The following is a 19,020-nucleotide window of genomic DNA, read 5'->3' on the forward strand; positions in this document are numbered from 1 at the left end:
TAAAGCCAAGATGCCTTATCCTCAGAAACTCCGCCAAGCGGAACAAGATAAGCAATTTGCCCGCTTTGCAGACTATCTAAGGACTCTTGAAATAAAGATTCCGTTTGCAAAGGAACTTAAGAAAATACCTTCTTATGCTAAGTTAATGAAAGAGATCTTAAGTCATAAGAAGGATTGGAGAGAAACCGAAAAAGTGTTTCTCACTGAAGAATGCAGTGCAGTCATTCTGAAAAGCTTACCAGAAAAGCTTCAAGATCCAGGAAGCTTTATGATACCATGCACATTAGAAGGTGCTTGCACCAAGACAGCCCTGTGTGACCTTAGAGCAAGTATCAATCTAATACCTGCATCCACTATCAGAAAGCTTGGCTTGACTGAAGAAGTCAAACCAACCCGAATATGCCTCCAACTTGCTGATGGCTCCATTAAATATCCATCAGGCATAATTGAGGACATGATTGTCAAGGTTGGGCCATTTGCCTTTCCCACTGACTTTGTGCTGGAAATTTAGGAGCACAAGAGTGCAACTCTCATTCTAGGAAGACCTTTCTTAGCAACTGGACGAACCCTCATTGACGTCCAAAAAGGGGAATTAACCCTGAGAGTCAATGAGGATGAGTTCAAGTTGAATGTTGTCAAAGCTATGCAGCATCCAGACACATCAAATGACTGCATGAGCGCTGATATTATTGACTCTTTGGTGGAGGAGGTCAATATGACTGAAAGTCTCGAATCAGAGCTAGAGGACATCTTTAAAGATGTTCAGCCTGATCTGGAGGAACTAAAGGAAATAAAAGAACCTCTGAAAATTCCTCAGGAAGAGGAGAGACCTCTTAAACCCAAGCTCAAACCACTACCACCATCCCTGAAATATGCATTTCTGGGAGAGGGTGACACTTTTCCAATGATCATAAGCTCTGCTTTAAATCCACAGGAAGAGGAAGCACTAATTCAAGTGCTAAGGACACACAAGACAGCTCTTGGGTGGTCCATAAGTGATCTTAAGGGCATTAGCCCAGCAAGATGCATGCACAAAATCCTATTGGAGGATGATGCTAAGCCAGTGGTTCAACCACAAAGGCGGCTAAATCCAGCCATGAAGGAGGTGGTACAGAAAGAGGTCACTAAGTTACTAGAGGCTGAGATTATTTATCCTATTTCAGATAGCCCTTGGGTGAGCTCTGTCAACGTTGTCCCCAAGAAGGGAGGCATGACAGTGGTTCATAATGAAAAGAATGAACTAGTTCCTACAAGAACAGTTACAGGGTGGCACATGTGTATTGATTACAGAAGGCTCAGTACAGTCACCAGAAAGGATCATTTTCCTTTACCATTCATAGACCAGATGCTAGAGAGACTAGCAGGTCATGAATACTACTGCTTTTTGGATGGCTATTCAGGTTACAACCAAATTGCAGTAGATCCTCAGGACCAAGAGAAAATAGCATTCACATGTCCTTCTGGAGTATTTGCCTACAGAAGGATGCCTTTTGGTCTGTGCAATGCACCTGCAACCTTTCAGAGGTGCATGCTCTCTATCTTCTCATATATGGTAGAGAAATTTCTGGAAGTCTTCATGGATGACTTTTCAGTATTTGGAGACTCATTCAGCTCCTGCCTTAACCATCTAGCACTTGTTCTGAAAAGATGCCAAGAGACCAACCTAGTTTTAAACTGGGAAAAATGTCACTTTATGGTGACTGAAGGGATTGTCCTTGGGCATAAAATTTCAAACAAGGGAATAGAGGTTGATCAAGCTAAAGTTGAAGTAATTGAAAAATTACCACCACCTACCAATGTTAAGGCAATCAGAAGCTTTCTGGGGCATGCAGGATTCTACAGAAGGTTTATAAAGGATTTTTCAAAAATTGCCAAACCTCTGAGTAATCTGCTAGCTGCTGACACGCCATTTATCTTTGATAAGGAGTGTCTGCAGGCGTTTGAGACTCTGAAAGCTAAGCTGGTCACAGCACCAGTCATCTCTGCACCAGACTGGACATTACCATTTGAACTAATGTGTGATGCCAGTCACCATGCCATTGGTGCAGTATTGGGACAAAGGCATGGTAAGCTTCTGCACGTCATTTTTACGGCAGCCGTATTCTAAATGATGCACAGAAGAACTACACAACCACAGAAAAGGAGTTACTTGCAGTGGTTTATGCCATTGACAAGTTCAGATCTTATTTAGTAGGATCAAAAGTGATTGTGTACACTGACCATGCTGCTCTTAAATATCTACTCACAAAGCAGGATTCAAAACCCAGGCTCATAAGATGGCTGTTGCTTCTACAAGAGTTTGATATAGAAATAAGAGACAGAAAAGGGACAGAGAATCAAGTAGCTGATCACCTGTCCCGGATAGAACCAGTAGCAGGAGCATCCCTCCCTCCTACTGAGATCTCTGAAACCTTTCCGGATGAGCAATTGTTTGCTATTCAGGAAGCTCCGTGGCTTGCAGACAGTGCAAACTATAAGACTCAAGGTTCTCCTTCTGTAACCATGGAGAGGAAGCATGAAGAGCTTCTCTCAAAACAGAGTCAAACAGAGCCCCCACAGTCAAACTCTAAGTTTGGTGTTGGGAGGCCACAACCAACTTCTAAGTTTGGTGTTGAACCCCCACATTCAAACTCTAAGTTTGGTGTTGGGAGGTTCCAACATTGCTCTGAACATCTGTGAAGCTCCATGAGAGCCCACTGTCAAGCTACTGACATTAAAGAAGCGCTTGTTGGGAGGCAACCCAATGTTATATTTATTATTTTCCTTTGTTATTTTATGTTTTCTATAGGTTGATGATCATGGAAAGTCACAAAATCAATTGAAAAAACAGAAACAGAAATTAAAACAGCACACCCTAGAGGAAAACTTGATGGCATTTAAATGCCAGTAAAGGCAGCAAATGGGCGTTTAACGCCCAGTCTGGCACCATTCTGGGCGTTTAACGCCAGAAAGGGGCACCAGACTAGCGTTAAACGCCAGGAATGGGCACCAAGCTGGCGTTAAACGCCAGAAATGGGCACCAGCCCGGCGTTTAACGCCAGGATTGGCAGAAGGAGCATTTTTGCTCGCCACTTGGTGCAGGGATGAATTATCCTTGACACCTCAGGATCTGTGGACCCCACAGGATCCCCACCTACCCCACTACTCTCTCTCTTCTTCACCCATTCACCAATCACCTCAATACCTCTTCCCCAAAAAACCCCTCACCTATCAAATCCCACCATTCTCTTCACCACTCACATCCACCCCTATATAAACCCATCTTCACCCCCTCATTTTCACACATCATACACACTACTTCTCCATCTCCTCCATTTTCTTCTTCTTCTACTCCTTTCTTTCTTCTTTTGCTCGAGGACGAGCAAACCTTCTAAGTTTGGTGTGGTAAAAGCATTGTTTTTGTTTTTTTCATAACCATTTATGGCATCTAAGGCCGGAGAAACCTCTAGAAAGAGGAAAGGGAAGGCAAAAGCTTCCACCTCCGAGTCATGGGAGATGGAGAGATTCATCTCAAAAGCTCATCACTAAGAAAAGGATGGAGCAAACAAGAGCTTGAGCAAATTTCTCATCATGAAATCCCTGAGATACCTCAAGGGATGCACTTTCCTCCACAAAACTATTGGGAGCAAATCAACACCTCCCTAGGAAAATTGAGTTCCAACATGGGACAACTAAGGGTGGAGCACCAAGAACATTCCATCCTCCTCCATGAAATTAAAGAAGATCATAGAATCATGAGAGAGGAGCAACAAAGGCAAGGAAGAGACATTGAGGAGCTCAAGCACTCCATAAGATCTTCAAGAGGAAGAACAAGCCGCCATCACTAAGGTGGACCCGTTCTTTAATCTCCTTGTTCTTTATTTTCTATTTTTCGAATTTTTATGCTTATGTTTATCTATGTTTGTGTCTTATTACATGATCATTAGTATCTTAGTGTCTATGCCTTAAAGCTATGAATGTCCTATGAATCCATCACCTTTCTTAAATGAAAAATGTTTTTATTACAAAAGAATAAGAAGTACAGGATTTCGAATTTATCTCTGAAACTAGTTGAATTAGTTTGATGTGGTGACAATACTTTTTGTTTTCTGAATGAATGCTTGAACAGTGCATATGTCTTTTGAATTTGTTGTTTAAAGAATGTTAAATTTGTTGGCTCTTGAAAGAATGATGAAAAAGGCGAAATGTTATTGAGGATCTAAAAAAAATTATCAAATTGATTCTTGAAGCAAGAAAAAGCAAAAAAAAATAAAATAAAAAAAAAAGAAGAGAAGAAGAAAAAGCAAGCAGAAAAAGCCAATAGCCCTTTAAACCAAAAGGCAAGGGTAGAAATAAAAAGTGATCCAAGGCAAAAAGAGTGTGCTTAAGAACCCTGGACACCTCTAATTGGGGACTCTAGCAAAGCTGAGTCACAATCTAAAAAGGTTCACCCAGTTATGTGTCTGTGGCATGTATGTATCCGGTGGTAATACGGGAAGACAGAGTGCTTTGGGCCACAGCCAAGACTCATAAAGTAGCTATGTTCAAGAATCATCATACTTAACTAGGAGAATCAATAACACTATCTGAATTCTGAGTTCCTATAGATGCCAATCATTCTAAACTTCAAAGGATAAAGTGAGATGCCAAAACTGTTCAGAAGCAAAAAGCTACTAGTCCCGCTCATCTAATTGGAGGTAAGTTTCATTGGTATTTTGGAGTCTATAGTATGTTCTCTTCTTTTTATCCTATTTGATTTTCAGTTGCTTGGGGACAAGCAACAATTTAAGTTTGGTGTTGTGATGAGCGGATAATTTATACGCTTTTTGGCACTATTTTTAGTATGTTTTTAGTACATTTTAGTTAGTTTTTAGTATGTTTTTATTAGTTTTTATTTAAAATTCACTTTTCTGGGCTTTACTATGAGTTTGTGTATTTTTCTGTGATTTCAGGTATTTTCTGGCTGAAATTGAGGGACCTGAGCAAAAATCTGATTCAGAGGCTGAAAAGGACTGCAGATGCTGTTGGATTCTGACCTCCCTGCACTCGAAGTGGATTTTCTGGAGCTACAGAAGCCCAATTGGTGCGCTCTCAATTGCGTTGGAAAGTAGACATCCTGGACTTTCCAGCAATGTATAATAGTCCATACTTTGCCCGAGATTTGATGGCCCAAACTGGCGTTGCAAATCAGCTTCAGAATTCCCGGCGTTTAACGCCGGAACTGGCACAAAAATTGGAGTTAAACGCCCAAACTGGCATAAAAGCTGGCGTTTAACTCCAGAAACAGTCTCTACACATGAAAGCTTCAATGCTCAGCCCAAGCACACACCAAGTGGACCCCGGAAGTGGATTTTTACGTCATTTACTCATTTCTGTATACCCTAGGTTACTAGTTCACTATTAATAGGGCCTTTTGATATTATATCTCTACCTCATGACACTTTACACGTTTCTCATTGTATCTTCTACAGCATGAGTCTCTAAACCCCATGGTTGGGGGTGAGGAGCTCTGCTGTGTCTTGATGGATTAATGCAATTACTACTGTTTTTCATTCAATCACGCTTGCTTCTATTCTAAGATATCACTTGTTCCTAAACCTGATAAATGTGATGATCCGTGACACTCATCATCATTCTCACCTATGAACGTGTGCCTGACAACCACCTCCGTTCTACCTTAGATTGAGTAGATATCTCTTGGATTCCTTAATTAGAATCTTCGTGGTATAAGCTAGAATTGATGGCGGCATTCAAGAGAATCCGGAAGGTCTCAATCTTGTCTGTGGTATTCTGAGTAGGATTCAAGGATTGAATGACTGTGACGAGCTTCAAACTCCTGAAGGCTGGGCGTTAGTGACAGACGCAAAAGAATCACTGGATTTTATTCCAACCTGATTGAGAACCGACAGATGATTAGCCGTGCTGTGACAGAGCGCGTTGAACATTTTCACTGAGAGGATGGGAGGTAGCCATTGACAACGGTGAAACCCTACATACAGCTTGCCATGGAAGGAGTCTTGCGTGCATGAAGAAGAAGACAGTAGGAAAGCATAGATTCAGAAGATAGAGCATCTCCAAAACCTCAACCTGTTCTCCATTACTGCAAAACAAGTACTTATTTCATGTTCTTTTACTTTTCACAATTAAACCTGATAATTATTGATATCCTGACTAAGAGTTACAAGATAACCATAGCTTGCTTCAAGCCGACAATCTCCGTGGGATCGACCCTTACTCACGTAAGGTATTACTTGGACGACCCAGTGCACTTGCTGGTTAGTTGTGCGGAATTGCAAAAGTGTGATTGCAATTTCGTGCACCACATACCTTAGCCGATTTCCCAAGCTCAATCGGAGCACTTCCAAACCACTTTTCCTCAAGCTCTCAAGGCCTCAACACTTTCAAGAACAGATTTTTCACCACCAAATCCCTTTTCAAGCTTTTCAAAATCACCAATCAAGCTCCAATATTCACACATACACAACCTAAGCCACAATCATCATACCCATACACAACATCTCAATACCCAAACATCATAGAACAACAAATTACACTAGGGTTGAGAATCTTACCACACCCAAGGTCCAAGAAGACGAGATTAACCTTCTCCTTCAAGAGAGTTGGGTCCTATAACATCAAAGAGCCCAAAATCTCAACATTTTTGCTCATGAAACTCGAAATCAAAGCTGGAAATTTGAAGAGCAAAACGTGGCTTACCTCAAGATTGATTGTATGGGTTTTGTAGAGCTCTTCGTGGTGAATGCCTGGCCGCAAATGGAGTGGCGATCGGAGCTCTAGATCAAAAGTTATGGTGGTTTGAAGATCAAGGGAGAGATAGAACTTGAGAGAGTGTTCTTCCCCCTCTTCTCTCTAATTTCAGCGTGAATTGAGTGTTGTGAGGAGAGAGAGTGCTGAAAACTAGGGTTTTAGTTTAGTTATGTTGGGCCAAGGGCCCACTTTGGGTCCGGTTGGCCCGATTTGGCCCGTTCGGTCCAATCTTGGTCTGATTTCTATAAAATTGGTACCGGAATTCTCATCTCAATCTCCTCTATCACATTTAGCCATAAAAATCACATTTTGGGACTTCTAGAATAAATTATCATTTATGGGTTAATTAGCCGTTAATTAACCGGGTCTTACATTCTACCCACCTAATTGGGAATTTTGCCCACATAATTCAAATGCAATTACCTGAGAATAAGTGCGGATAATCCGATCACATCTCCGACTCAAGTTCCCAAGTGTGTTCCTCCACACCGCCTCGACTCCATGCCACTTTGACTAATGAAACCTCTTTTCTACACAACCGTTTGATACTAGTATCATCAATTCTGACTAGAGCCACTGGAAGCGTCAAATCTTCCCTTAACTGAACCGATTCAGGTTCTAACACATGGCTAGCATCAGGAGTGTACTTCCGAAGCTGCGACACGTGAAACACGTCGTGCAGGTTCGAAAGATGAGGTGGTAGAGCCATTCGATACGCCACCGGTCCAATCCTCTCCAGGATTTGAAATGGACCAATGTATCGAGGATTCAACTTCTTTGCTTTAATCGCCCTACCTACTCCCGTGGTTGGAGTAACCTTAAGGAAAACATGGTCTCCTTCCTCAAATTCTAAGGGTTTTTGCCTCTGATCGGCGTAACTCTTCTGACGACTCTGCGCCGTAAGCATCCTATCTCGGATTTTCTTGACTTGTTCAGTGGTCTCAACTATCATTTCTGGCCCCAACAAGCCTTTCTCCCCAGCTTCATACCAACATAGCGGAGATTGACATTTTTTCCCATATAAGGCCTCATACGGAGCCATTCCGATGCTCGCATGGTAGCTATTATTGTATGCAAACTCCACTAACGGCATATACCGAACCCAACTCGCCGGTTGGTCCAAAACACAAGCTCTCAACATATCCTCTAGTGTTTGGATCGTCTTCTCAGATTGACCATATGTTTGAGGATGGTAAGCCGTGCTCAAGCTTAGTCGGGTTCCAAAAGCTTTCTGAAATGCACCCCAAAATCTTGAAGTGAAACGAGGATCTCTATTAGAGATTATAGTAGCAGGTACACCATGAAGTCTCACAACCTCTTTTATATACAACCGTGCTAGCTCCTCAAGGGTGTAAGTCATACGAATGGGTAAAAAGTGAGCTGACTTCGTCAGTCGGTCCACAATCACCCAGATAGCATTAAAACCAGCCCTAGTCCTTGGCAATCCTGACACAAAGTCCATTGCAATACTTTCCCACTTCCATTGTGGAATCTCTAAAGGTTGCAACATCCCGGCAGGTCTTTGATGTTCAATCTTTACCTTTTGACAAGTTAAGCACTTAGAAACATATTCCGCCACATCATTTTTCATACCCGGCCACCAAAACATCGCCTTTAAATCATGGTACATCTTAGTACTTCCCGGGTGAATGGAGAATCCGCTTTTATGTGCCTCTTTTAAGATATCCTGCCTCAAAGTGCCAACATCCGGCACAATGATCATACCCTTGAATCTCCGTAACCCATCTTTTTCTTCCGACACTCTCCACTGTTTCCCTTGTTCAATGGCCGGTAACACCTTTGATAATGCATCATCGTTCTCATGAGCCTTCAGAAGTTCAGACTTAAAGTCACTCGAGATCTGTAATCGACTCAAACACAGAGTCCCAGACACTTCTTGAACACCAATTTTTAGACTCTCGAACTCTTTGAGCAACTTCTCTTCTTGAAGTGTCATCCAAGCAGCATACAGCGACTTTCGACTCAACGCATCCACCACTACATTCACCTTTCCCGGATGGTAATTCAACTCAAAGTCGTAGTCCTTCAACAATTCCATCCACCTCCTCTGCCTCATATTAAGCTCTTTCTGATCAAAGAGGTACTTCAAGCTCTTATGATCAGAGAAAACTTGGAACTTAACCCCATAGAAGTAATGCCTCCACACCTTCAAGGCAAACACGACCGCAGCAAGCTCCAAATCGTGCGTAGGATAATTAACTTCATGTGGTCTCAACTGCCGTGAGGCATACACCACCACATTATGATGCTGCATCAGCATGCACCCTAGACCCTTTAATGAGGCATCACAGTACACCTCAAATGGTTCGTTCGGCTCAGGCAACACTAACACAGGTGCGGTGGTCAAATTTTTCTTCAATGCCTGAAAGCTCTCCTCGCACTCAGGAGTCCAAACAAACGGAGTGTCTTTGTGGGTTAACTTTATCATTGGCAAAGCTATCTGTGAAAAGTCTTTGATAAACCTTCGGTAATAGCCAGCTAAGCCCAGAAAACTCCTTATCTCTGTTACGGTGGTTGGTTGCTTCCAATCAATCACAGCCTCCACCTTAGTTGGATCTACGGCTATTCCCTTCTTACTCACCACGTGACCCAAAAACTTCACCTCACTCTTCCAAAACTCACACTTAGACAGTTTCGCATAGAGTTTCTTCTCCTTTAAAATCTGCAACACGGTCCTCAAGTGTTCCGCATGCTCTTCCTCAGTCTTAGAATAAATCAGTATGTCATCAATGAAGACAACAACGAATTTATCCAAAAATGGACGGAAAACTCTATTCATGTAATCCATAAACACTGCAGGAGCGTTCGTCAATCCAAAAGACATTACAGTGTACTTGTAATGACCATAACGAGTCCTAAAAGTGGTCTTAGGGATATCCTCACCCCTCACCCTTATCTGGAGATAACCGGATCGCAAATCGATCTTGGAGAAAACTCCAACTTTCCAAGACTTTAAAGCATTCTTGGGACAACCACCCATACTTACCCGGCCTATTAAGGGAGAAGAATTTGTGTTATACTTGTTCGTTAGAAGTCAGGCTGTAGCTTCAGCCTTAGTCCGAGAAGACGAAAAGGAGCAGCAACCTATCTATTTCATCAGCAAAGCCTTACAAGGGGCCGAGCTAAACTATCAAAAGATAGAGAAATTTGCATATGCCCTCATCCTTACATCCAGAAGGCTTCAACCTTACTTCCAGGCTCACACCATCAAAGTCCGCACTAATTAACCGATGAAACATATCTTACAAAAAACGGACTTGGCAGGAAGAATTCTACAATGGGCGGTAGAGCTGTCCGAGTTTGACCTTAGATACGAAACTCGGACAGCTATTAAGTCGCAATATCTAGCCAACTTCATTGCTGAATACATTGAAAGCCCGGGTGACCCCGTCATGTGGAGCTTATATGTAGATGGCTCATCAAACAAAGCTGGCAGTGGAGCAGGCATTATACTAGAAAATGATCAAGGAACTCGGATAGAATTTTCCTTGAAGTTCGAGTTCCCTGCCTCCAATAACTAAGTAGAATATGAAGCCTTACTTGTTGGCTTGAAACTGGCTAAACAGGTGGGAGCAGAAAAGGTAATGGTTTTTAGCGATTTCCAAGTAATCACTTCACAGATCAATGGAACCTACCAAGTCAAAGACCCTACTATGAAGAAGTACTGGACAAAACATAGGAACAGCTCACACATTTTGCAGAAAGTGAGGTTCGGCATATAACTCAGAAACACATTGTCCGAGCTGATGCTCTCTTAAAATTAGCTAGTACCAAGCCAAGGGCAACAATAGGAGTCTCATCCAAAGGACTCTGCAGTCTCCATCAATCTCAAAAGAGGAAGAAGTACTGACCATATCCAACCAGCAGCTAGGGTGGATAGATCTTAAAGTCAACTACCTCAAATTTGACATACTCCCTAAGGAAGAGAAAGAGGCCAAAAGAGTTGTAAAAGAGGCAAAAAACTACACATTGGTTTACAAAGTCTTGTACAAAAGAGGGATCTCAACACCCCTCTTAAAGTGCGTCCCGACCTCCAACACAAAGGAAGTCTTAGAGGACGTCCACAACGGCATATGTGGAAACCATCTAGGAGCTTAGGCACTATCCAAAAAAGTGATCCGAGCCGACTTCTTTTGGCCGACCTTTCAAAAGGAAGTGATCGAGTTTGTTAAAACGTGCCCACTCTGCCAGAAACACGCCAATTTCCATGTAGTGCCTCCTGAAGAACTTATCAGTGTCACTTCACCATGGCCATTCGCAAAATGGGGACTTGATCTCCTTGGATCATTCCCACAAGCACCGGGACAAGTCAAATACCTCATAGTAGGAATTGACTACTTCACTAAGTGGATTGAGGTAAAGCTCCTAGCAACCATCACTACTCAAAGAAGTCAGAAGTTCTTATATAGGAACATTGTCACAAGGTTTGGAGTTCCCCAATCCATCACCACGGACAATGGGACCCAATTTACCGACTTAAGTTTCAGGAACCTGGTGGCCGACCTAAAGATTAAGCACCAGTTCACTTCGGTAGAGCACCCTCAGGCCAATGGATAAGCCGAAGTAGCAAATAAAGTCATACTGGTTGGGCTAAAATGCCGACTACAAAATGCAAAAGGAGTTTGGACTGACGAACTCCCTCAAGTGTTGTGGGCATATCGGACCACCCCACACTCCACAATGGGAGAATCACCCTTTCGACTTGCTTACAGAATGGAGACAATGATTTCCATAGAAATAGATGAAGAATCACCTAGGGTCATATTCTACAACGAAGGAGTCAACCCCCAGACGCAAAGGGAAGAACTCGACCTCCTTTCAGAAGTCCGAAAAAGAGCTCGGATTAGAGAGGAAGCCTTTAAGCATAGGATGGCTCTAAGATACAACCAAAGGGTGATCAAAAGAAGCTTTGCCACTAACGACCTCATCCTGATTCGAAATGATATCGGGACGCAGAAGTCGGTAGAAGAAAAGTTTGCTACAAACTGGAAAGGACCTTATAAGACAATTGAGGTCCTAGGCAAAGGTTATTATAATGTGTCTGACCTCCAAGAGCGAGAGCTCCCGAGTTCTTGGCACACTTGTAACCTGAAAAGATATTATAGTTAGAAGCCTTGAACTAAGGTGCACTCTTTTTCCCAATGAAAAGGGTTTTTTAATGAGGCACCAGGATAAGAGCTAGGGACACTCAAGCCTTTAGTAACTATCTCTGTAAAAGAATTTTACACATTAATAAAATTCCTAATCCATTTATCTTTTTTCAAAGTTTCCTATTTCAAACGCATTAATTTAATCTCAACAAACCATAAAAATCATTGCCCGACCTAAAGTGGTCGGCAAAATGAAGCGACGAGGTACAAATTAATGTAGGAAGTTATACAAGTAATTCGTACAAAGCGATCTCCAAATAGGTTGGATAAAAAATAGAGTTGTAAAAGTAACTTGAAAAGAAGCCGACTACACGAAGTCGAACACAAGAAAGGAAATTAAGGAAATTTAAAAAATTATTACAAATTCTGAACATTATTTAAAAGTTGAAAGAGCAACTAAAAGAAAAAGTAAAGTGTTCACAAGGCCACTAGCTATTACAAAGTTCAAATGTTGAAAACCCACAGGTCGGGTTACCATAAAAGATTGACATAAGAAAAGAGATCATGACTTTTCACCCATGAGGGACAAGCTTCTCTCCGGTCACAACATCTACACCTTCAGCCGAAGAAGTCGGAGGAAGCATAGAGACCATAACGGCCGAAATCACCTTAGGAGTAGCGGAAGAGGTTTCCACCACAACTTCTTCAAATCGGGCCCCTGAAGAAGATGACAAACTCAAGCAAGGGCACTGTTTATACCTTGACCCAATGTACAAAAGCCAGGCCCAACAACACTTAAAGGGCTAGCAAAAAGGTGGACCTCATGATAAGTTTGACCTCTTTGAAGAGGTCGACCAACTGACTTCAAAGGGTGGTGCGCGAAATTGTGAACAATACTTTTCACAACTCTTATAATCCCCGGTAATGAACCCCAAAAACTTGGTGTTCAATACCATGGCATAAACACAACTTCGCACAACTAACCAGCAAGTGCACTGGGTCGTCCAAGTAATAAACCTTATGCGAGTAAGGGTCGATCCCACGGAGATTGTTGGTATGAAGCAAGCTATGGTCATCTTGTAAATCTTAGTCAGGCAAACTCAAATGGATATGGTGATATACGAATAAAACATAAAGATAAAGATAGAGATACTTATGTAATTCATTGGTGGGAATTTCAGATAAGCGCATGAAGATGCTGTGTCCCTTCCGTCTCTCTGCTTTCCTACTGTCTTCATCCAATCCTTCTTACTCCTTTCCATGGCAAGCTTATGCAAGGGTTTCACTGTTGTCAGTGGCTACCTCCCATCCTCTCAGTGGAAATGTTCAACGCACCCTGTCACGGCACGGCTATCCATCTGTCGATTCTCGATCAGGCCGGAATAGAATCCAGTGATTCTTTTGCGTCTGTCACTAACGCCCCGCCCTCAGGAGTTTGAAGCACGTCACAGTCATTCAATCATTGAATCCTACTCAGAATACCACAGACAAGGTTAGACCTTCCGGATTCTCTTGAATGCCGCCATCAGTTCTTGCCTATACCACGAAGACTCTGATCTCACGGAATGGCTGGCTCGGTTGTTAGGCGATCAACCATGCATCGTGTATCAGGAATCCAAGAGATATTCACCCAATCTAAGGTAGAACGGAGGTGGTTGTCAGTCACACGTTCATAGGTGAGAATGATGATGAGTGTCACGGATCATCACATTCATCAAGTTGAAGAACAAGTGATATCTTGGAACAAGAACAAGCTGAATTGAATAGAAGAACAATAGTAATTGCATTAATACTCGAGGTACAGCAGAGCTCCACACCTTAATCTATGGTGTGTAGAAACTCCACCGTTGAAAATACATAAGAACAAAAGTGATCATTGGCTTCGGTCCCAGAGAGGGAACCAGAAAGACCCAGATGAAAATACAATAGTAAAAGGTCCTACTTATAGAAAACTAGTAGCCTAAGGTTTACAAAGATGAGTAAATGACATAAAAATCCACTTCCGGGCCCACTTGGTGTGTGCTTGGGCTGAGCAATGAAGCATTTTCGTGTAGAGACTCTTCTTGGAGTTAAACGCCAGCTTTTGTGCCAGTTTGGGCGTTTAACTCCCACTTTGGTGCCAGTTCCGGCGTTTAACGCTGGAAATTCTGAAGGTGACTTTGAATGCCGGTTTGGGCCATCAAATCTTGGGCAAAGTATGGACTATCATATATTGCTGGAAAGCCCAGGATGTCTACTTTTCAACGCCGTTGAGAGCGCGCCAATTGGGCTTCTGTAGCTCCAGAAAATCCACTTCGAATGCAGGGAGGTCAGAATCCAACAACATCTGCAGTCCTTTTCAGTCTCTGAATCAGATTTTTGCTCAGGTCCCTCAATTTCAGCCAGAAAATACCTGAAATCACAGAAAAATACACAAACTCATAGTAAAGTCCAGAAAAGTGAATTTTAACTAAAAACTAATAAAAATATACTAAAAACTAACTAGATCATACTAAAAACATACTAAAAACAATGCCAAAAAGCGTACAAATTATCCGCTCATCACAACACCAAACTTAAATTGTTGCTTGTCCTCAAGCAACTGAAAATCAAATAAGATAAAAAGAAGAGAATATGTAATGAATTCCAAAAACATCTATGAAGATCAGTATTAATCAGATGAGTGGGGCTTTTAGCTTTTTGCCTCTGAACAGTTTTGGCATCTCACTCTATCCTTTGAAATTCAGAATGATTGGCTTCTTTAGGAACTCAGAATCCAGATAGTGTCATTGATTCTCCTAGTTAAGTATGATGATTCTTAAACACAGCTACTTATTGAGTCTTGGCTGTGGCCCAAAGCACTCTGTCTTCCAGTATTACCACCGGATACATACATGCCACAGACACATAATTGGGTGAACCTTTTCAGATTGTGACTCAGCTTTGCTAAAGTCCCCAATTAGAGGTGTCCAGGGTTCTTAAGCACACTCTTTTTGCCTTGGATCACAACTTTATTTCTTTCTTTTTCTTTTCTTTTTCTTTCTCTCTCTTTTTTTTGTATTCACTGCTTTTCCTTGCTTCAAGAATCATTTTGATGATTTTTCAGATCCTCAGTAACATGTCTCCTTTTTCATCATTCTTTCAAGAGCCAACATTCATGAATCACAAATTCAAAAGACATATGCACTGTTTAAGCATGCATTCAGAAAACAAAAGTGTTGCCACCACATCAAAATAATCAAACTGTTATAAAATTCAAAATTCATGCAATTCTTCCCTTTTTCAATTAAGAACATTTTTTTATTCAAGAAAGGTGATGGATTCATAGGACATTCATAACTTTATGGCATAGACACTTAAGACACTAATGATCATAAGACACAAACATGGATAAACATAAGCATGAAAATTCGAAAAACAAGAAAATAAAGAACAAGGAGATTAAAGAACGGGTCCACCTTAGTGATGGCGGCTTGTTCTTCCTCTTGAAGATCTTATGGAGTGCTTGAGCTCCTCAATGTCTCTTCCTTGTCTTTGTTGCTCCTCTCTCATGATTCTTTGATCTTCTCTAATTTCATGGAGGAGGATGGAATGTTCTTGGTGCTCCACCCTTAGTTGTCCCATGTTGGAACTCAATTCTCCTAGGGAGGTATTCAGTTGCTCCCAATAGTCTTGTGGAGGAAAGTGCATCCCTTGAGGCATCTCAGGGATCTCATGATGAGAGGGGTCTCTTGTGTGCTCCATCCTCTTCTTAGTGATGGGCTTGTCCTCATCAATGGGGATGTCTCCCTCTATGTCAACTCCAACTGAATAACAGAGGTGACAAATGAGGTGAGGAAAGGCTAACCTTGCCAAGGTGGAGGACTTCTCCGCCACCTTACTGAGTTCTTGGGCTATAACCTCATGAACTTCCACTTCTTCTCCAATCATGATGCTATGAATCATGATGGCCCGATCTAGAGTAACTTCGGACCGGTTGCTAGTGGGAATGATTGAGCGTTGGATAAACTCCAACCATCCTCTAGCCACGGGCTTGAGGTCATGCCTTCTTAGTTGAACCGGCTTCCCTCTTGAATCTCTCTTCCATTGGGCGCCCTCTTCACAAATGTCAGTGAGGACTTGGTCCAACCTTTGATCAAAGTTGACCCTTCTAGTGTAAGGATGTTCATCTCCTTGCATCATAGGCAAGTTGAATGCCAACCTTACATTTTCCGGACTAAAATCCAAGTATTTTCCCCGAACCATAGTAAGCCAATTCTTTGGATCCGGGTTCACACTATGATCATGGTTCTTGGTAAGAACTTCCCAACCTCTTCTTCGGATCTCATGTCGGATCTCCGGATATTCACTCTTTTTTAGTGAAAAAGGGACCTCGGGGATCACCTTCTTCAAGGCCACAACTTCATAGAAGTGGTCTTGATGCACCCTTGAGATGAATCTCTCCATCTCCCATGACTCGGAGGTGGAAGCTTTTGCCTTCCCTTTCCTCTTTCTAGAGGTTTCTCCGGCCTTGGATGCCATAAATGGTTATGGAAAAACAAAAAGCACTGCTTTTACCACACTAAACTTAAAAGGTTTGCTCGTCCTCGAGCAAAAGAAGAAAGAAGAGAGTAGAAGAAGAAGAAATGAGGAAGAAGGGAATGGCTTTGTGTTCGGCCAAAGAGGGGGAGAAGTGGTGTTTAGGTTGTGTGAAAATGAAGGGGTGAGGAAGGGTTTATATAGGAGTGGGGGAAGGGTTATGGTTCGGCTATGGGAGGGGAAGTGGTTTGAATTTGAAGGGTGAGGTAGGTGGGGTTTTATGAAGGATGGATGTGAGTAGTGAAGAGAAAGATGGGATTTGATAGGTGAAGGGTTTTTGGGGAAGAGGTGTTGAGGTGATTGGTGAATGGGTGAAGAAGAGAGAGAGTGGTGGGGTTGGTGGGGATCCTGTGGGGTCCACAGATCCTGAGGTGTCAAGAAAAAGTCATCCCTGCACCAAATGGCATGCAAAAATGCGTTTTGAGCCAATTCTGGCGTTAAACGCCGGGCTGGTGCCCATTTCTGGCGTTTAACGCCAGGTTCTTGCCCTTTCCTGGCGTTTAACGCCAGTCTGGTGCCCCTTTCTGGCGTTAAACGCCCAGATTGGTGCCAGACTGGGCGTTAAACGCCCACCTGCTAGCCTTACTGGCGTTTAAACGCCAGTAGGTTCTTCCTCCAGGGTGTGCTATTTTTCTTCCTGTTTTTCATTCTGTTTTTGCTTTTTCAATTGATTTTGTGACTTCTCATGATCATCAACCTACAGAAAACATAAAATAACAAAGAAAAATAGATAAAATATGACATTGGGTTGCCTCCCAACAAGCGCTTCTTTAATGTCAGTAGCTTGACAGAGGGCTCTCATGGAGCCTCACAAATGCTCAGAGCAATGTTGGAACCTCCCAACACCAAACTTAGAGTTTGAATGTGGGGGTTCAACACCAAACTTAGAGTTTGGTTGTGGCCTCCCAACACCAAACTTAGAGTTTGACTGTGGGGGCTCTGTTTGACTCTGATTTGAGAGAAGCTCTTCAAGCTTCCTCTCCATGGTGACAGAGGGATATCCTTGAGCCTTAAACACAAAGGATTCTTCATTCACTTGAATGATCAGTTCACCTCCATCAACATCAATCACAGCCCTTGCTGTGGCTAGGAAGGGTCTGCCAAGGATGATAGATTCATCCATGCACTTCCCAGTATCTAAGACTATGAAATCAGCAGGGATGTAATGGTCTTCAATTTTCACCAGAACATCCTCTACAAGTCCATAAGCTTGTTTTCTTGAATTGTCTGCCATCTCTAGTGAGATTCTTGCAGCTTGTACCTCAAAGATCCCTAGCTTCTCCATTACAGAGAGAGGCATGAGGTTTACACTTGACCCTAAGTCACACAGAGCCTTCTTGAAGGTCATGGTGCCTATGGCACAAGGTATTGAGAACTTCCCAGGATCTTGTCTCTTTTGAGGTAATTTCTGCCTAGACAAGTCATCTAGTTCTTTGGTGAGCAAAGGGGGTTCATCCTTCCAAGTCTCATTTCCAAATAACTTGTCATTTAGCTTCATGATTGCTCCAAGGTATTTAGCAACTTGCTCTTCAGTGACATACTCATCCCTTTCAGAGGAGGAATACTCATCAGAGCTCATGAAAGACAGAAGTAAGTCCAATAGAATCTCTATGGTCTCATTTTGAGCCTCAGATTCCCATGGTTCCTCATTAGGGAACTCATTGGAGGCTAGTGCACGCCCATTGAGGTCTTCCTCAGTGGCGTTCACTTCCTCTCCTTCCTCTCCAAATTCGGCCATGTTGATGGCCTTGCACTCTCCTTTTGGATTTTCTTCTGTATTGCTTGGAAGAGTACTAGGAGGGAGTTCAGTAATTTTCTTGCTCAGCTGTCCCACTTGTGCCTCCAAATTCCTAATGGAGGACCTTGTTTCAGTCATGAAACTTTGAGTGGTTTTGATTAGATCAGAGACCATGGTTGCTAAGTCAGAGTTACTCTGCTTAGAACTCTCTGTCTGTTGCTGAGAAGATGATGGAAAAGGCTTGCTATTGCCAAACCTGTTTCTTCCACCATTATTATTGTTGAAACCTTGTTGAGGTCTCTGTTGATCCTTCCATGAAAGATTTGGATGATTCCTCCATGAAGGATTATAGGTGTTTCCATAGGGTTTTCCCATGTAATTCACCTCTTCCATTGAAGGGTTCTCAGGATCATAAGCTTCTTCTTCAGATGAAGCATCCTTAGTACTGCTTGGTGCATTTTGCATTCCAGACAGACTTTGAGAAATCAAATTGACTTGTTGAGTCAATATCTTGTTCTGAGCCAGAATGGCATTCAGAGTATCAATCTCAAGAACTCCTTTCTTCTGATTAGTCCCATTGTTCACAGGATTCCTTTCAGAAGTGTACATGAATTGGTTATTTGCAACCATTTCAATTAGTTCTTGAGCTTCTGTAGGCGTCTTCTTCAGATGAAGAGATCCTCCAGCAGAGCTATCCAAAGACATCTTGGATAGTTCAGAGAGACCATCATAGAAAATACCTATGATGCTCCATTCAGAAAGCATGTCAGAAGGACATTTTCTGATCAATTATTTGTATCTTTCCCAAGCTTCATAGAGGGATTCTCCATCCTTCTGTCTGAAGGTTTGGACTTCCACTCTAAGCTT

The 19,020-nt window shown here is 42.3% G+C and overlaps 1 non-coding gene and 1 pseudogene across 1 annotated transcript; both read left to right on the forward strand.

Moving 5' to 3' along the window:
• Positions 1 to 10,289, forward strand: part of LOC130939550 (putative pentatricopeptide repeat-containing protein At5g65820) — a 30,825-nt pseudogene extending 20,536 nt beyond the window's left edge.
• An 8,623-nt stretch (positions 10,290 to 18,912) lies between these two features.
• Positions 18,913 to 19,020, forward strand: LOC130942738 (small nucleolar RNA R71). Its single transcript, XR_009071297.1, has one exon. It is a non-coding gene; the product is annotated as a small nucleolar RNA R71 (small nucleolar RNA).

The sequence above is a fragment of the Arachis stenosperma genome, chromosome 7, assembly GCF_014773155.1.
Source record: "Arachis stenosperma cultivar V10309 chromosome 7, arast.V10309.gnm1.PFL2, whole genome shotgun sequence".
In the NCBI taxonomy this organism is placed as follows: Eukaryota; Viridiplantae; Streptophyta; class Magnoliopsida; order Fabales; family Fabaceae; genus Arachis; species Arachis stenosperma.